Source organism: Phasianus colchicus, chromosome 10 (genome assembly GCF_987193195.1).
Source record: "Phasianus colchicus chromosome 10, bPhaCol1.hap1.1, whole genome shotgun sequence".
NCBI lineage: Eukaryota > Metazoa > Chordata > Aves > Galliformes > Phasianidae > Phasianus > Phasianus colchicus.
Window position 1 is genome coordinate 7,288,621 of NC_143445.1, and position 20,976 is coordinate 7,309,596.

Below are 20,976 nucleotides of genomic sequence, written 5' to 3' on the forward strand. Positions count from 1 at the left end.
TTTTGCAAACAAACAGCGTTACTGAAGGAAAAGAGGTCACCACAACTGAGAATGCCAGTCATTCAACAGCTTCATTCACACTCTGAGGTATTACAATTATCTCCACAGATCTCCTGGTGTCTCTTCAGTTCGTGTTATTCATACACTCAAGAGTTAAAATAAATGAACAAATACTATTCACTGGCAGTAGGCAAGTCTGACAGAGATAAACAACAGATTCCTCTGCAAAATTTTCAAATTAAAATACAGCATTGCATTTATGAAAAATAAAATGAGATGGTTTTGTATTGCTAAATTGAGATATTTCCTCTAACCTAGTATAGGACACATGATAACACAGTGAGGCAATTTTCAAAGGCATTAAAATAATTAAAAGTGAAAATTAATTTTGCAGCTAGTTGTTTGTATTTATCTTGCTTTGTAAGTCCTTCACAACAGTATGTTTTGCTTACTTCTATTAAACTATTTTTTGAGTAAAAGTTTCAGTCTAAACACAACGATTGACATGATCCAATTGCTTATTTATTAATTCACGTTAGTGTATTTAAAAAGGATTCAAATTCATCCACATAAGGACTTATTTCTTGATTGGTTTTGGGTTTGTCTCTGAGACAATACAATATTTGTATTGTCAGTACACCCTTAAAGTATGGACAGCAGAAGAGCAGAAAAATTAATTAGATGAAATAGCAAATTTAACTGAGATGCAAAATGCAAAATAAGATTTAGAAGAGTCTGATGAAAACTTGAAAACTCTAAGTAATTTATCAGGATTGATGGGAAAAGCTTTCTGGGACAAGTTAATACAATTATATCATATAATAACTTTGATATCATATAATAACTTTGAAGAAGAAATCTCATCCCTCACTTTCCGAAACATAGAGTACTACAGGCCTACTATTACAGAAATCAGAGAGAGCAGAGGGCGTTGAATTATGAACATAATATCAGAAAGACTGATGGAACAATCAAGTATTAAAAAGCTCCTATCATTTTTAACAAACAACAAACACGACTTCTTAAAATACTCAACTGAAACACGCAGGAAAAAGAATGATAAAAAGAGCTCCTGTCTACTGTTGATAAAAATGCTTCATTTTTCAATTTACTTTCACTTCATTTAAGTATTTTGTTTGCCAGGCAGATTCTTTGCTGTATTTTTCCTTTGAATTTGACTGACATGTACACAATCCAAGTTAAAGACATGTTAATTAAGTGATAGAACACTATGATTGAACAGTGTTAAATAGGAAAATAAAATTCAATCAGGACTAAACGTGTTTATACAAGGCAACTTCATTTCAAAAGCATGGGATTATTCTAATCAGAAATTGATTTGGATGTACAAGTCTACAATTATTAAAATAATCCTAGAAGTAACTCATCTCCAAGTAAAATGCCATTTTCTAAACCAACAGAGCATGTAATAGTTTATCATTACAAGCAAAGTTTAACTTAAACAAAAGTTAACTGCAACTCCCTGCAAGCCTTATTTTGGAAGGAATGGATCGTAATTCCTCGTTATGCAACACAAGGATATGACACTGCAGAGGAACGATATTGAATGTTACTGCAGAGGAAGAGAAACTACTTTTTATTTCCATGAGACTTTCCTCGTTTTTGTTTACTGCAAATACTGAACTGAAGACTCTTGTCCACTTAGAAGTCACCCCAAAAGCCTAAAATGTACCTCAGTATAGTGTTGACAACACACAGCTGCTTCAAATTATATCTACAGAATTCACTTACCTCATAAGAGTCCTCACAAACTTCATTTCATTAACACAGTAGGGAGAAATACATTGAATGGCAGTATTATATAAAAGCCCTAGCACAGTGGCTATTCTGTATTATTTAAAAAGCTATTGGTAATTGAAAGCATGTTTGAAGTGAAATCCATCTTGATATTCATGAACGAGTATTTGTATTTGTTAAAATCACTGTGGAGACCCTCCTGAACAGAATAATATACACATTTCCTAACACCAACTCATGTAAAACTTTTTTCTGGCATTCCATATGCAATTAGAATCTTAAAGAGACCAACTGTACTTCCTATTAACACTAAAATTAACTAGCTTTTCCAATGGAATATATTGATGCCACCTTCTTCACTGAACCACTATTTTGAAATAAACTTTCAATGAACTTTGCAGTTCATCGTATCCCTGAAAGTGTGCTGAGGATAACATTACAGAATACAGCATATAGCATCAGATATGCAATTTCAGCATGAAAATAATATCATTTCCAATCCAATTCTGTAAGTTTTATACTTGGATGAAAATTTCCTGAGTTTTTCTAGTATTTAGCCAGTCACCGCTTCTATAAATAGTTGATTTTTATGTCTTTACATACCTGTTCTTCAAGAGCAGTTTTCTTTTCCTCCAGAGTTCATACAGGAATTGTGGGCTTCATCCAGGAGATTAATATTTTTAGTTGGGTACCTCCATGAGAATAAGCTAAAAAAAAAAAGGTATTTAAGAAGAAAAAAGTTACCTACAGTCAGCATATTCAGACATACCTTCAGTGCTTGTCTCTCCAGTACTGGACTCTTCTCACTGACTTTAGCTGCCTGTAATTCAGGATATATTCAAAGATATTCACCTCGGCTAACTCTACATGTAAGAGCACTTTTAGATAATGACCAGTCTGTAACTAAAACTGGGTTATATCAGTATCTGTGGATGTGGTACCCAACATCCTCCACCACTGAGTACAGATAACTAGCTTAAAACTCTCAAAAATTTTGAATTTTAATTACAAGCTGTAACAACAATCAGTAAATGCTTTAGATCAGTTTCTATCAATTCCAATAAATTATTGTCTTATGAATATAATTATCAAATGAAATACTTAAAGTCAAAATGAAATTTTGTTAAATTTGTCAAAGCTCCTTAAACTCACATGTATTCTTTCCAATTTAGTCCAAGCTACAAGCACAAACAGCTACTCTAGTTCAGAAGTGTGGCAACTTTTCAGATGAAAGTAATTATAATTACCCTCTGCTACCTCACCTGTGCCTGAAACTGCATGGCTAAGGCTAGATGAAGTTCAGGTGCCTTCTACAGTAACTCCATGATAGGCTATTCATGTCCTGACTTGTGAGATATTTCATATTCCAATCCTTTTGGTAAGGATTTCTTTTCTTCTTATCAGTACTTCGCTGCTGCTATGTCACCATGGCACTAACCAGTATGTGTTCAAGTTTCCTAGTGACAGTTACAGTTTACATGTTGTCATTTGAATCTATTGAGTGTAATGGAGCTAAGCATGCACCTTCCATCTGGGACTTGGGAAAGCCAAGCTTGCTGCTGCCAAAGTCCTGAGCACAAGAATGCTAAATATTTTAATACAAAATCTGTTATTTGGGAGAGACTCAAAGTGCTCTTTAGTGGAAAAGATCACAGTTAGAACAAGTTAAGAAGAAAGAGAAAGGAGTATGATGGCATTGATGGGGTATTGAAAGGTATAAACGTTATCAGAAAAAGAATGGAGACAAATCCTACAAGTTAATGCAGATCCAGGATAACTACAGAAAAAGTTTGGGCAAATGAGAGCCAGGGAAGACTGGCAAATTAGTTACAATAGCCTATGGCTGCCCCAGCCAGCTCAGTGAACATTGAAAAACGTACCATTAATCTGCTTACAAAAGCCACCTTTTTTGTTCTATCTTCAGCATAACATTTTCACTGAATTAGTAACTGCCTTTCATTTCGGCATAGTACTGAACAAATACGATGATAGAGATTGACTTACATGCAATGGTTTCATCTTTTTATGTGCCCCCATTTATCATACGCTGAATTATAAACCATAGATTTTTAGCACCTATAACATGTTATTTTTTTTATTTTTAAAATATACAACTGAATATAAATCAAGACAGTAATTTATTGGCCAGATAATTAACTCCTAGTCATGCACAAGATATATATTATCCAGCAATTTTCTAACCAATGCCATTGATTCATAAATCAGCCACATGATTTATAAAGTATAAAATCAAGTCTGTAACAGCACATTTTGGAAAGCGAGTCAGACAGTTGCTATTCAGGGACCTTGCTTTTATTTCCACCTCTTGTAGCTAATAGAGTGAAAAAATGCTCTTATTTCTCACATGCTACAGCAACAGCAAAACATGGAAATGAACACAACCACTTCACCAACACTTCACACAAATGAAGTACTTATAAAAAAAAAATATAAGAGCTACCTTACCATGTAGAAAACAGAAGTCTTCCTCTTCCAGGCACTTCTAGATCATTAAAGCTATCATCAGTTTTCTTCCACTCATCACAATCACCTTTTTTTTTTTTTTTTTGGAAGAAAATTAAATTGATATTCTAAACAGCTATACCATAACATGCACCCCAAAAAAGACATTTTGTTATACTATGTTGACTCTCTCCCCACCTACACTTTCTAAGCAGCTGCCTGTTTTGAAGTGCCTTTCCTCTGACCTTCTTCTGGGGGTGCTGCTCTCTGCTGCCAGGTGTGCCTATGCCACAGGTGCTCCTCATTGGGCAGCACTAATTGCTGTGCCCTAACTGCCTGGGGAGGGGCAAACCTTGCATGGGGACCTCAGCTTTAAGCATAAAGAAATATTGCAATGCATTCTTGTTCCAGTTCAAAGTTAAGCATCTGGATGCATAATTAAAAGAGATTATTTCATTTGTCTCAAAAAAGAAAAAAAGAAAAGCAAAACTTCAGCAACTAAGCAAGTTAAAAGCTACAATTAAAAAAAATGCAGAGTAAGAAGTTTCTAGAACTGCTTGTTGGAACAGATATGGGGCTTTTAACAGCCAGAGATAAGCAAAAGCTGCACAACAAAGACCAGTGAACGCTTACTCGAACTGTATTTGCGGTGATCTCTTAAGTAAAATAATCAAAGCACTTGTCTCTCTGCTTCTAAAGAAGACAGCTGAAGGATAAGCCTGTTCATTATCAGTGTATTTAATAAGAAAAGCAAAAAGAAAATAAGCATATCACAGCACCTGCTGGAGCAGTGCTAAAAGCTGGTCATCAGTGTTGGCGCTGTGTGCTTGTGTTAAATCCTGGAGCTAAAGTTTGTGTCACACTACCCAGGACAGACATACTGCATCAGTCTTACTGCAAATACTTTGTAATGGACAAAAGAAGCCACGTAAACAGGTCCAGAGCCATTAAATTCAACAAGCTTTTGCCAAACTGCCACAAGCAGAGAATTTGCTTTGCTACAGTTTTTTATGAACAGCTTCTGGTAGTTAGTGAGGTTCAAGAGTGCACACTACTCAATTTTGAACTGAAAATAATTATTTGAAAGGCTGTTTATGTTGCTTAGTTTTTCTTTGTGTTCCGATCATACTGAATTTATTTCTGTTCTTATATTCAGAAAGGAATCTTGTTAGAAACATGAGTTTAAATACTTCTCAATAATACTATAATCTCATTGTCATGATTCTTTTCACCCTTGTTTTTATGTTCCTAAAGCTCCTATTTTTAAGGTCTAAATCTTTTTGTCATCTTGAAGAACTCATTGTTTAACCAGAAAGATCTAAACTAATTATCTGCAGAACTAAATATTGTCACTCTGATAGAATCCATGTCACGAACAAAGTGGAACAGGTCAGCAGTGTGAAGGTTGCACAGCTGCACACACAGAATTATTAAAAGACAGGAAAAGTGAGACATTTACATGCTTGGACACCTTTTGAAGACTTCTGTGTTCACATTAGCAAATGTCTCCAAAGGCATTTAAATATTCATGAGAATACTAAAGAAGTAATACTTAATTGAAAGGAAAAAATGTTGAAACAAGAAATGAAAAGTAATCCTGAAAGTCACAATATGCAGAATCATCTTTTAAATATAGATTTTAAAACAGAAGACGTGAAAATAGATGTGTGTTGCAAAAGGAAAAGAGTATATTATTAATGAAGGAAGAAGCATTTTTGTTCACAGAACACAGTGGTTTGGGCTGGAATAGAGATAATTTTATTCACAGTTTTATGGTGCTGTATTTTGGATTTGTGACCAAAATAGTGCTGATAACACAGCAGTGTTTAAGCCATTGCTGAGCAGCAGTTACAGAGTCAGGCTCTGAACTAAAAATTAAACCCTACGTTCTGAAATGTACTTAATAAACCTCAAGGATGGAAAACAATGTTACAGAAATTAGTACTGGAATAAATTTATTTTTTTTAAATGTTTAGGATACCTAACACGGCCACCATAATTCAACAGAAGGAGGAAGTGTGCCTCAAATAACTTCTAACACCTCTTGAAAGCTTATCTGAGCAATGGGAGTGCAGTCTGCAGTTTGGGAACAGTGCCAGGGCTGAGCAACACGGGCAAGTTTAAAAAAGGACCACCAACTTCTCTGTAAAGGTTGGAGGCTGCAGTAAATTAAAGCTAGAAGTGCTAGTCCCAGCAGTTGTATTTCAAAGAGTGCATGACTCTAAAGTAATTCAAAGTAGGCAGTAATCCATAATTTCTGAAGAGAAACAAGGAGTCATAAACAACAGATTACCTTTCAAAGTGACTTTAATAACATTCTTCTGATCAAAGAAGACATCTAGTTTTTAAAAAGCTGTCCCTAGCCCCACGTGGCCATATTGATGTCCTAGAGCTTTAGAAATGTTGCATTATGAAAGTGCTTTTACTTTGGTACTTTTAGGTATGATGGCAGGGTAAGCAGCCCACCCTGTCCTCGTGTACAAAGTATAACAATCAGAGGAAGGGGAATCATTTTCTCAGTTAATTTATGTAAGAGATTCATGGACTTCTTTTTCACAGCGAAAGCGCTCAGAACAAACCAGGATTATTTAGAGCAGGTGGGTGTCAAGTATTGCAAGCAGTTACACAACAACCATCATCTGTTTACTTCTTAATAACAAGACAGAGCAGGAAGCTTGCTACAAAGGAAATTGAAACCACCAAAGAAAATGGAAATTGATTAATTATTTTTCCTTGGCTCAGGTAACTAAGCTCCACACTGAGACATTAAGGAACTGAGAAGAATCATCACAAAGGCTGCACATTTAATAAGACTATTGATCAACAGTCCACTTTTATATCTGTCCAATTTCAAAGCCTTTGTGCCACCAAACACTTGCATGTATGTCCAGTAATGTGGACTGAATCAATGTCTCCATTCTCACCTGTGCTTCACAACAAATAATCCAAGAAGGACAATTTAAAATTGTATAACAATCTGAAAAAGATTATTTCCAGTGTGTATAATCAACCAAAATAAATCCGTGATGATAAGCAAACATAGGCCAGGTGTCTGACGTCTAGATGCCCGATTGTATATATTCAAATCTATTTTTGAGAATCTAAAGGTATGGCTTTTGTTAAAAAAATTGAAGTGTATCAACAGTTCCTACTGACTTGGAGAGAACTGAATTCAACAGCATGTGCAATGCTTGATGTTAAATATGTTAATTGCCTTAATGAAACAAGTGGAAAAGATTGTAATTATTTCACACTATTCGTTTAGCTACCTAAGTTTGGACCCAAAAAAACGCTGACTGTATGCTTTTTTACTAAAAGCATTGATGTAATAATCGTGGTACTGCATAATGAGTTTTCTTTACAATTAGTAACTCCTTCAGAATTTATGAGCTGCATGTCAACCACGAGAGTTTCCACTTTTTAGCGTTTCTGATATCACTGGTCATGCAGTTCAAAAAACTCAAGACTGTGAGACATAGAATAAAATAACAGTATACTGTTACTAAAAATGATTTATCACCTGGCCTTCACTTAAAGAAAATTAAACTACTGGACTATTTCATCAGACTCTTCTTTTTTTGCCCTGCGGGGAAAAAAAAAAAACAAAAACAAAAAAACACTCTCTTTTCCTACATTTTTTTTTCTTTCTAATCAAAATGAAAACAGGATCTTCAGTCAGACAGGAGAAAAGGCACAGAGGCTTCTTCAGATGTGATAACACAATAAATAGTGAAATTCTGCTGAAGACAAGGGAAAAAATGACAAAACTATGTTGACTGTAGTGTTACTGGCTAGAAGTAAAACTATAAAGTTGACTATGTGTAGTTTGAAGAACTAAGAGGAAGTGAAGAACCCAGAAAGAAAAGAGGGAACAATTTCTGTGAAATCCATCAACAAAATCAAGGGAATGTAAGCTATGCTGCCATAAATGAATAAAATCTCCATTCTTTCAGAATCCCTTATTGGATATCTTAACCCAAGCACTTCTAAATTATTCACTTTATGATAAAATAAATAAATAAATAAACAAATAAGAGCTACTCTAGTTAGCATCTGAGCAGCTGAAATCTACTTAGTGCAGCTGCTGATGTTGTTACAGCTACTGCAGCATCAGTTCAAGAGAAGGTTACAAAACTCATTAAGTCTCAGGAAATAATTGACTGGTTCTCAAGTATTTTTAAGTCTTTGTTAATATGAATTTATTAACAGATAGACTAGCATCTAGAAAGTTATTCATAAAAGATATTATTTTATTAAACACTTCACTACTTGCCCTTCAAATCTCCACAAGGTTCTTACATGTTTAACTCCAAGCAGTATTTTCAGTGTGTGGATTTGCCTGCGTTTGTGGCTGAGTGACCTCTTTGCAATGCATGTCTGCACTTAGAGGTATCAAACAGCAGACAACAGCAGAAGGCACTGTGGACAGGCTAACAGCTGCCAACTCCAGACTTTATAATTGCTTACCATCTGGGAAATATATATTTTTTAAAAGCTACAGGTCAGTAATTTTACACTGTGAATTTTTAAGAGACACAGGAGCAGGTAATTGAAAACAAAACAAAGATATACAGAGAAATAAATCAAAACAGAATAATACCATGAAATATGAAATTAAATGTTTTTAGTGAATAAGTGATCAAAATATTAGTTAAATCACTTGAGAGTGGAGCTATGGGAATTAACATGAAAGGATCTCTGCAAAGACAAGAAGAGTGATTATCATAAAATATTGCTGTGTCTGGCAAAGATAATTAAACCTACAAAGTGTAACTCTAAATAAGAATAAATTGAAAATGAGAAGTAAAACCCTAAACCAAAGAGATAAAGAACAAATGGAACAGAAAAAGAAATTGCAAAAGAAGCTGTGCAAATGAAGAAAGTAATAATGATAAATGGCATGGCAAAAAGACAGAACACTCCCTGAGAAAATGGCTCAAGGGAACAAACTGTTCAGCTATAAAGAAAGCCAAAAGTAATCTTGCAGAAGTTGGGGTTTTTTTCTGCTGCTGTTTACTTGTTCTTTTTTTTTGCTTGTTTTGTTTTTTAAAAGAGAAGGTGAAAGTGACTCAGCTGTTCTGTAGAGCATTTTCCATACCTCTTCTTCTTTGTTAGCTTAGAGGAAAAAAGGTGAATCGCATTACATCATGTTAAGGATGTAGTATGATTAGACAGTATGAAACCACCAGATTAAGCCTTTAAAAACAGATAAATCAAGGAAAAGTATATACTGCCTACCAGAGCCAGTGGAACCAAACACGATGCTTGGTGCAATCTGTTGTGATCTTTATCTGATACCTGAATACAAGGTATTGCCAGCACGTTTACCAAACACATTCTTCTCATTTAGAAGCTACAAACTGCATTTAAAACAAAAGGTGTATAAGGAGTTGGTGGATACCAAACTAAGCTTATTGCAAGAAAATAAACTGAATTGGCAGACCTATGTACACACAGGTACAATGCCAGCTGAAGTTAAGGGCTTCAGATACAGCCAAGCAAAGGATAGGCTTCTTTTAAACAAAATTGTTTGGATATGTTTACTTTTGAAGATATTCCTTTTCCTTCAACTCTTGTTGGGAATCAGCATCATCAGAGGAGGTGTTAACAGTATATGTAACTGAGTGGGAAATTTTTCATTGATGTCCTGAAGTGACACTGCCTGTGTAATCACTGCCATTTGGCACTGGGGCCTTTCCTTCTCTTGTATAATCATTCAGAATAGTTTTGTCCTTCAAATTTTTAACTTGCATTTTGATTACCTTAACAGAACCAGCAGCCTACAAACTCAATCTTTATCTTTTTTTATCCGTTGCCTGCTAGGCCTGAATTAATTACGTACAGTGAATACTCTTCTCTATTAACCTGCTTTACAGAACTCTTATCATATAATGACCAAATACAAAATATTATCTGTATGATTCTAATAATCCTTAGTCACACAGATAAGCAGACACCATGAACATCCACAACAAAGATTTCACAAAGAGAAGCACCTTGTCTAATCTACATAAACCCTGTTAATACACACATGCATTAAAATTGTTCTTCTATGCCTTTTATCACTAACTAGACTTCAAAGCTGACCCTGCTCAGACAGAGGTTGGACCAAATGGCCTTAAGACATCCCTCCCATCTAAAATTATTCTAATAATATTTTGCCCAAATGTTAAGACAAATTAAGGGCAGAAATATCCAAGACCTCTTTTGGTCTTGGATATTTCTCCAAGGATCTCCAATCACCAATCCAATACCCAGTTGCAATTCTTCTTCCCTAACAAAATGTAAGCTCCCACTGAAGTATTCTCAAAGCTGATGCATGAATACATGTCGAAATATGAATACTTAGTATTGTTTCTGTAGGTTTTGTTTTGAAAGGATATACTCATGCTATTGCTTTTCTTGAACTTACAGAATTGTTTATTATGTCTGGCAATTCAACTGCACCTGTGGCATCTGTAAAAATTAGTTTTGAGGCTTTTACCTTTTCTAACTGAAACTGCCCATTGGGTTGAAAACATCTTGAAGGGGACAAACCATATTATTCTTGAGAAAAGTAATATTTTAACAGTATAAAGCAGGGAAGGCATTTGGACTACGAATGAAGATAAATATTCAAAGCATCAGGTTTGTGAGGAATATGAAATCATACAGTACTGCTTATTGGCTCTCAGAGCATGCAGATAAATGTGGTCAGTATCCTTTGTTGCTTCAAACAACCCTGGAAAATAAATTTGAGTAGTCTATAGAAAAGCAGTCAATATTCCATTTGGTTTCCATTCACCTTTGTCCAAAACATGAAGAAAGAAATGTATTTGTAAAAACAATTAATGGTTCCCATATGTACATGTTAGTTCAGGAGTCTATGTCATAAAGAATCCTCATATCTGACTAAACTGTCAAATTCCTGCTGTCCATATCTGAAACAAACTAACAGTCAAACAAACAAAACCACATAAATACATAAGTGAAGACTGGATTTTTATTTTATAGAAAGAAATAATTTGACTTTTCAGAAAGTACTGATATTGTTAATTTTCTTTTTTTTTCTTTTTTTTTTTTTTTTACCTGAGATCTGAAATCAATTTTCTGTCTTGGGCTTTGCAGTTAATGCTAATGAGCAACACCATCAATCTGAGCAATATTATTTCAAGCTCTTTGCTATCATGAGAGAACCACCCCTTACGGAGCTTTTGCAGTCTCAAGAATTACTTCTTCTTTCCCACCTGTGAACCAAAGTCAAGCACACATTTCCACAGCAAAATAACATGACGAAAATGTTCCCCACACCCTTAGTCCTTTCATGGACCTTCAGCAGGCTGTTGCTGAAAAGAGGCAGCCCTGTAATAGCAAGCCAGCTGTTCACCAATTGCATAGGAAGAGGCTGTGTACTACTGATACTTCACAGCCTTTGCAAAGCTCAGTCATACAGACGGAAATTAAATTGTGTGGGTTTTTTTATCAAAAAGATGACATACTCTCAAGATTAGCTACATTTGGTCCAAGCAGTTAACAAATGTTTATGACTTCTCACAGTATGGGTGATATTGCACATTTCATTGCGAACATAACACTTTGTGCAAACAAATCAATATACAAATGCAATACCAATAAACACGATAAAGCCCTTCTAGATAGCCCATTTTATATACAGCTAATGAAAAACATTCCTAGGCAATATAAAAATTATTGAAACTACACTGGATTGGCCCTACTATAATTGAAATAACAATCTAGCCTGATTTGTATGAAAGATAAAACTGGCAGAACAAGCTGAACACAGATCTGAAACAACTTCAAGTTGGTACAACATACCAGTGGACAGTATGGAAAGAAAACTGAGAATAATGCTGAAAAGCTACACAAACATCATGTAAATATGATACGTAGAGGTCAAGCAATGCATCTCTTGTAAGCAAAGTGAAAATTCCTGAAAGTGGGAAAGTTGAACCAGATGTTGTTACAAAAGATTTCAGAACTGCCGTAACATACTTCAGCTTTTCAAGCAAGTAGTAACAACAGCAGCAGCATTCTGCATTAATGGAAATATTTTCACTGATGCATCTGGCAGATTAGATAGCAGAAGAGTAAATGGTAAAATCTACATTGGGATATACCATTCTGAAGAAGATAACTAGATGTACAGTCTTGCTGCTGAGGACCACGTTCCAGAGGGAGTGAAATAAAACATCCTCGCTACTCCATGTCTCAGAGAAGCACATCTACTGACAGCTCAGGATAAACAATACTATACTGTCAAGCATTGTTACTGCCATGTCTCCACTGAAACAGAATTATACAATCTGTATTGCAAAGACTAAAAATTTGCCAGAAGGGTTACCACGAGCATCATTCAGAAAAGGTTTTAAGGAGAAGAAAAGGTGGCCATACTTTCCAGTTTTTCCCTTCTAAAATAGAAAACTATTGGACCCAAATCACAGGGGGGCTGCATGGTTCATTGGCAGGTGATCGATGATATCTAGTTATTAAGGCAGATATAAGGCTAGGTGTAGAGTTTATTGAATACCAGTCATGAAAATAAATTATTCAGTGAAGAACAGCAAAATTCATCTATCATTTATATGATTAATATTTTTGTAGGTCTCCAGCCAGCTTTACTGGATATGGTATTGTTCAGCTGTAGGTCAGTACTGTGAACCAGGCTGCCACTGTAAAAAATGATTAATGATTGATAGCTAGATGAAAGCCTTTCTCTAGTTCCGATAAGAATGGAACCAAAAAGGTTGAAGCTGTATGCTTGAGTATAAAAGTGTAGTAGAGAATTTAAGAACCAGGAAATTCTAACCAGCTCTAATGACTGCCACACACACAGACATGTAAACGTTCTCTGCCACAGGTCAGAAACACTATGCAGTTTAAAAGTGAGACTGGGATCTTAACAACACACTATTGTACACACTGAAGAGTCTAGAATCCAGAATGTCTCAGTGCCTACTCCAACTTGTGGCAGTAAGAAAGCTCTGGCCATTTTCAATCTGGTAACAAATTTGTCACTGATTTCCACAAAGCAAGAACTTCAACCTAATCTCTTAGAATGAATTTTCTGTTTTCACTTCAGAAAGGGCTCTCAGCCTTTGGAATGGACCAAATCCCCTGTGATGTACTTTTATGAGAGTTCACTTTTACTTTCAGGTCAGCATCTTCCTCCCCCCAAAAAACTCAAGGTCCTGACTGTAATAACATGACTCCATAATGCTTAGATTTTTCCTCCCTCCTGTCACCTGAGTTCAGTAAATTCTGTCTTTCATTAATCGCATTTACTATAGTTCAACTCTGAAAAAAAATTCTCACAATCTCCTAAATGCAGAAGAGCCCTTAAACTGCTGTTGCTTGTGACTGTGATTACTTTGCATATCAATATTGCTTATCCTCCCTTCCAAACAGGTCTTTCCATTTAGATATTCCCAAGTGACTGCTTTTGAAACAAATGCCTTCAGGTATTTTCCTTCTTAAACACCCACTAAGAGCAGTTTTCACAGTCTTAAGTAAACAAGGTAAATTAACATCAACGTTGCATTTCTCATTTGGATGGTGATTTTAATTGTGATAAAAGTTTAATAGCACATCAGGTGATCTGAAAGATGTTGTACACAATCAAATTACTCTATGGATCTTGTTTACCTTAACACTTATTCTAAAAAAATCTGTACCTATCAAGGTTTAAAAGAAAAAAGAAAAGAAAAAATACATCTTTCCATTTCATCTTTCCCTTGTTTGCCTAATTTCAAAAATTTCTTAAGTGGTTTTGAGGGCACTCAGCACAAAGTGTACTGGGATTAGTCACCACTATAGAAACACAAGACTGCAGGAATGGCAGAATTTGAGTTACCTGGAATTGCACTGAAGATGCTTTCCCTCACCTAAAGATGGAAGAAAAAACGTGTCTCAGAGGAGCTTCTGCTTTAATGAGTAACACTCCTTACCACAGGACGTTTCTTGGAGCCAAAAAACAGCCTTTACAGAGAGAAGGGGGAAAAATACTGAGGGAGAAAAATCACCAGCACTAAGGGAAAGAGGTTGTGGAAGTAAAATTAGCAGCATCAGACTGTCTTTGCTGAGTCCACTCCTGGAAAGTGCTCCTCACCAACCAGAGCTACACATTTACAAAGCAGCCTTATTTTGGAGCACAGGGGCATAAATGAATACCAAGCTTATTCTGAAACAGGTCTTTGAAGCTAGAACATACGTAGAAAATCTCTCCACATGTAGTAAATGCTGCCTTCCTGCAAACCAATTCCTACCAGGTCAATTTGGGAAATTATTTAATACAAATTATCTAAATAAATAATGCAGGAATAAACCTATTGAAAAATTAAACTTTCTACACATCAGTTAAAGTCTAAACTAATTAAAATCTCACTGACAAGTAGCAGCATTACACAATTGTTTATGATCAGCCTGGTTAAAAGAATAAACTTGTAAATAAATATGATTTAAATCACATTAACTATGACTTACTAAAGTAATAGGTTTGCCCTTCCAGTATCACACATAATATGGAAGACTGTTAAACCAGTCGTAATTTTTCACACTATTCATGAGCCTGCTAATCAACTGCAATTGATAATATGAAATATTTAACTGTGTAATGTTTTATTAAACTGCGTTCATGAAATGTTAATTGGGAAGTTTTGCTAATATGATAAAAGGCTCTTACAAAATATGGGAGCTTTGGTTCTTGATGGATTTTAATGTTGTATATTTTGCAACGGTCACAGAATATCACAAGCAAAAAGGTAATACCATGAGAACGTAGTGTGTAATTAGCAGCAGTAATTACGCATCACATCAACAACATTGCAATTGATGGTCACAAGAGCAGATAAAGGAGCCTAAGCTGCCTCATGGCTCCCCAGAGATCTGCAGAAGGCCAAGATGATTAACTTTCTGCAGCAAACTGCCCAGAATTTACTCCAGTTAAAGACATAAGAAGATAAGACACAACACATAATTTTCAAGGTATATACATGGCTGATCTGCTGGCTGGTTGCAACTGCAATTAACACAGCAATACTGAGCCTGTGTGGAGGATGCCTGTGAATTACAATGCAAAATCAACAAAATTAGCAATGTGTAGCAGAAGAAAACCTCAGAGCTTCTATTTAAAGGGGCCTTACAAGACAACTGTGTTCCTCAACGCTATGCTTTCTCCTTCCCCTTCACATTCTCACTTTTTTTTCTCTAAAAGCAAACTGGTTTTGCTTTCCTTCCTTTCTTCCAGGTCATCCCTTCTAGTATACTTCAGCTACCAGCCTGGCCTAGAGAACTCCAGTACTCACTTAAAAATGAAACCACGAGAAGTGATCATTCTGAAGAGGTCTTTACGACAGCAATTCCCCACCACTGCTGTTCTACCTCACATCTGTGTTCAGGGCAATGGCTCTAATCCACTGCAGAGATTTCTCACAGTATTAATCCTCTGGTAAGATATTGCCCATCTCCAATTATTATCTATCTTTTGAGAATATCCAACAACTCCAGTTATCCAGAGGGAACAGCCTGAAGGGTCAGACAGAATCCAGAGGAAAAAATTTAATCAAAATAGATGACATGGGATTAGTTTCTAAGAAAAAAAAAGGTAGACTTGTCCAAAACAACACTTACCTATAGAAGCTCACTCAATTTTCTGGAGTCTCAAAAAAGATATTTTGCATAATTCTAGTTTTCCCAGACAGAAATATGCTTCATACTGCTCATCAGCAGAGAGTTCAGGCACTTGGAGGAGTGTTGCTTTTTATACATGTAAAAATCTCAACAATTTTAGCAAGCACCAGATTGATCACAAGGCTGAGACCAACTTGGCAATATGTGCTCAGTAACTTTTACCACAACTTTTACCTAAAAGTCTAAGTCAGATACAGTCTTCAGAATTCACTCCAAACTGCTGAAACATTAACAGAAACACAAAGGTCTTGATTCTGTTTTTTAAACTAGCCTGTTTTCAGTTGTTTAGATTGAAATGTCTTTGAGATCATGAAAATAAATATAAAATTATGATAGATAGAAGGAAGGGTAAATACAGATTTGAAGTAAAAATCGTGGAAAGGTAACACCAGCAGTCTGCAATGTGAAGTTAAGGTCAAGCACTTCAGCCTCCTGAACTACCCTTAGAAATGAACTGCCTATGTTACCATCCTGACTTTTTTCAGTTCAAGGGAAAGTCCCAACACTCCAGGTAATTAGCTAGTACTGCCTGGATGAGCATGAGCCCAGGGGCTGTAGCCAGTTAATACTCCTTACCCTGCAAAAAGACTTACTTCATTAAAAAAAAAAACAAAAAAGCTTATAAAGTTCTGACAACTTGTTATAAGTTAGGGAGTTTTTTCAGCTTTGGTGAGAACCACTCCCAGCAGATTTACTAGTAAGTCATATACTTGATACACTTGATATACTATTAAACTTACACTTGACATTATGTCTATGCAGTGCCAGCTTCCTTGCAAAGTGTGCAGACAAGTGCTACAGACATCAACATTCAGGACTGGGCTTAAAGTCAGTGAGGCTGACTTTAATGCCAGACCATGGTCTTAAAGAGAGGTTCCAGTGAGGTACAAATGCAAAAGATGAGGGCAATGTGTGAAAACAAGTCTTTGTGGCATTTATGAGAAGGAAAGGCCACAAAATAAGGGAATTGTCACATGACAGTTATTAGACAAAGCTCAGACTACAAGACTGGTTTCTTACAAGACTTCAGCTGAAACATGCCAGAGTATTTCTTCATCCCCTTCAAGATAAAGCATTCCCACTAGCACCATTACACCTAAAATGTAAGGAAAAAAGTAGCGAGAACATTAAGCTCACCTTCAGAAATCATTTACAGTACTGCAGTCATTAAAGAGAAATACTTCTAAAAATAAATCCCAATAATAAAGTTCCAGCTCATGCTACATCTCTTCCTCCCTACGAACATTCCTCTCACACAATCACTGTGTTCAAATCCCATGGAAGACTGTAGCTGACACAGTTACAGTATTGCCACCATACTCTCTACATTATAGGGAGTGAACGCCATATAAAAATGTTGCTAGATGTAAAGAAACTGGAAGACAAAAAATAAAGCTCCACAGGAGTTGCACTGATAGCATCCTCACTCCCAAACAGCTCCAGACTGCACAGATGAGCAGATGCATATCCCCCACTGACTTCAAAGGGACAAAGTTTGACAGTGGTCTAACTTACCCATGCACATAAGAATTCTTCTGGATGGAACAGGATGCAAACAAGCAGCTGAAAGTGATATTGCTTAGTTCACTGGAGACTTTTGGCTTCACAGCAAATTGTAAATTTATTGTAACAACTGCCATGCTCTATACCATACTGTAATATTGCTTTGATGGGTGTTCTTAAACATTCATTAAGAATGTATGCATGTCAGCGTTTCTATGTGCTGTGGAATACTAGTTTCACAAATAACTCATCCTATAAGAACAAGACTGACAGGATGATCTGAAGATGTCACATCTATTCTTGGTAATTATATATATCTTATTAAATGTATCTGGCTTCAAACAAACATGTTCACTACCCTCACACAGCAATATTCCTCTCCTTTAAAAGTGGGATATGTAAGCATGAAGAGGCCGTACAAAACTGACAGTTCAACAAAGCTGATAACTAGTCTCCAGTTTCCCTAAAATTCCATAAAATCATTCCTTATTGTCCTTATTAGAAACACAAGCATACATATCAATTATTAGCAGAACCATTTCATCTTTACATGGTAATTTAAAAAACAACTATATTTCCATTCTTTCTTCCTTAGTATTTCCTGCAATGCACTCTTTCCCCACTTGAATTTTGTCAGTTCTGGATTTTTGGACATATTTGGTCTGTATTTTCCCTAGACAATAACGGAATTCTGCATTCTACCAAATGGCCCACCACATTTCTTGTAGCAAACCACCACTGCGACTAATGGTATTGAAGACAAAGATAATTAAAATCATCGCATGCTTAAAACAGTATAGTGTATACAATAAATCTCATTGCATTACATTATTGTTCCTAAAATAAAAAGTTAAAATGGAATTTAAAGGAAATGTTGATCTCCCTATTCAATACCTAAACAAACCAATGTTCCAAACGTCACTGTCTCAAAAGCAAATGTTCAATAAAGGCTGATATAATTGATAACTGCTTGGTTGCCCTTAGGCTTTATGAGAAGCTTATAGAAAGAATTTTGCTTACCCTGTACTGTCCTGTGAACATGCAGTCCAGGAAACAGAAAGTTCAGGACAAAAAAGTATTTTATATGCTGAGTCAGAGGATTTTGTTTGCACTGCAGCCTCACTTCATATTGATAGGCAACATGTCTATGATTTATAATGCATTATTCTTCCTAGAAAGCGGGACCCAACTGATCTTCAAACCTCAGAGCAGGCACTGAACAAGCTCGGCCCTTCCACTGCCCTCCAGGCACAGGCCGACACTTCCAAGGCTCCTCCTGCAAGCGAGGGAAAATTCCACAGGGCAACACCTCGGCTCTGCTATGGCAGCCGCTGCTGTAAGGAGCTGACTGGCCCTCCAGTGGTCTTCTGAGGGGACAAGGTCTATTTTCAGCCTGGCTGGGACATTTTGCACAACAGCCACAGGTGCAGGAAGGCATCCCATAGGAGGTAAAAGAGTTTGGTTTCCAAAAATCCTGTCAGGATGATGTTGTGCAACACACCGCACCTCTGCGCTGCAGTCTGACATCCCGGTGGTCGATGGCACAATGCTGAGCAGCCCCTGCGAGTCACCAGCGGGCAGAGCAGTGCTGTGAGGTGCTGCAGGAACCCCGCTATTATCCTCCACCCCTACACTGCATGAGCTGACTCTGAGAAGCCGTTTCTGTGCTTTTGTTCTGGGCATCCACGCGCAGGTGCTGGCTGCAGGGGCTGTGAGGAGAGGAACAGGTGGCCGCAGCCAGTTCCAGAAGGTTCTGCCACAGGGCACGGCTCAACCAATAAGAGGCTGGGATCAGTGCAGCTGGACAAAGAGGTTGGCACAGGGAAAATGCCACCTGTTTGTGAGGAAAAGAGTGAGAAGCGGCAGTGTGAGCAGGGAGCACCGTGCTCTTAAGCAGGATATTCCCTGAGGGAACTGTGTGAGGGAGCAGTGGCAGAAAGTAATGCAGCCTGGGAAATAAGCAGGAAGAGTTGGAAGCCACAACACAATTAGCAAACTGTGACCTAACTGCAGCTAGAGAAACGCGGTGGGATGATTCGTGTGACTGAAGGATGACTATCAAGGGGTACAAGAAGAGATGGGCAGGGCAACTGTCCTCTATGTTAAGAGGTGGATAGAGTGCAAAGAGCTGCCTTTGAGAAGGAGGTTGAGTGCTTCTGGGTGAAAGTCAGGGACCGGACCAATAAAGGACATCTGGTGACTGGGGTTCTACACGCTGCCTGAGGAAGGGGAGCCTGTGGATGAGGCCTTCCTGCTTCAGAAATCAGTTGGAGCACACCATCTCCCAAAGTGAGAGGGAAACAGATGTCAAACACAAGCATGGAAAGGAGGAGGTGGTCCTGGATTTCACCTTTCCTAACAAACTATGTCAATGGACAAATATTGCTACCAAAAACACGAACAGTCTTGTTCATATTGTTCTAATACCTTATTGCTTAACATTTCTGGTCACTAATCTTATTCTTTGATCAAGTGTTGTAAAATCCTATGAGTGTCTTCTTGGCTTTCTCGCATACTTTCTGAATAATTCTTTTTCAATCTCTAGTTGTGAAAAACAATCTTATAAAAAGCAGGCTGCAGATGGAAGCCTAGTCTTCACTAAAGAGAACCGAGCACCGAGCTTGTTAGAGCAGCTTTTAGAATCCCAGATGCTAACTATATTTTTAAAGAACTTTTAGAAAGATTGAGGACTAAAAAAAAAAGTTGGAATCTGTAGTTTCTCCTCATTGTACAAGGGAACTTGATTGCTTTGGTCATGGGTGCGTCACATACAGTCCACTGCAAGCCATCTTAAGACTGAGAATTCCCACAGGTTTTCAAAGTTATGTCAGTCTCGTGGCTGCCTTGTAGTTCTAGTGACAAAACTTGGGGGACTGGCACTTTTCTGTATGTAGATGTCTACACTGACTTCTGTGAAATAATTTAAGGATTTTCTGAGGTAACAAGAAAAAAAAAACTTCAAGTTTGTTTTTTTTTTTTTTTAATGCACGAGTTCAGATCAGAAATATAAAAGGGAACCCTTAGAGCATGGAGTTTCTAATGATACTGCTGAAACACTATCCCTACCAACAGGAACACGCCAGTAGGTTAAGGGGCCCACTCAGATTGCCATAAGGATCTCACAAGTGGCACTCATTTAGCTTTCCACGATTAGTAAGAGTTTTTCTGAGAGAAATTACCTGAATTTCTTTAGGTATCTGATTGGGGAGGTATAAAAGTATGATATATTCCATCTTTCCTGTAAAAAGTCCAGCTCACTTCTGACTTGTGTCTAGCCTCCTTTGTACCAGTGCCTGGGAATCAGGAATTTAGATGGCAGTTACTTATCCCTTTGTGTATTCCTACTTTCTATCATGTCTTTGGAAGATTTCTGCTTTTGAACAATCCCTTTGCTTGCAAGGTCTTGCAATGGAAGCTGTAGCTGCTGCTTTCAAAATTCAGAGAAGCAATTTGTACTCTAACTCACACAATGTGTTTGCTGCATCTGTGCACCAGCACGCATGGATCCAGCTGCTACGTGCTCTGCACCTGCACTTACAGCTACTACAGCTGCAGACTCCGTATTGA

General features: G+C 37.0%; 1 long non-coding RNA gene across 2 annotated transcripts in view; it reads right to left on the reverse strand.

Annotated features, from left to right (window-relative positions):
* Positions 1–20,119, reverse strand: part of LOC149916584 (uncharacterized) — a 145,541-nt gene extending 125,422 nt beyond the window's left edge. Inside the window, exons 1-2 of one of the 2 annotated variants that reach the window (XR_016469578.1) lie at positions 18,430–20,119; positions 2,362–2,465 (exon numbers count right to left, since the gene is read on the reverse strand). This is a non-coding gene — a long non-coding RNA (uncharacterized LOC149916584). Of the gene's footprint in view, positions 1–2,361; positions 2,466–4,224; positions 4,312–18,429 lie in introns of those variants that run through there. The other variant, XR_016469577.1, reaches the window with a different exon arrangement.
* Positions 20,120–20,976: the final 857 nt, after the last annotated feature.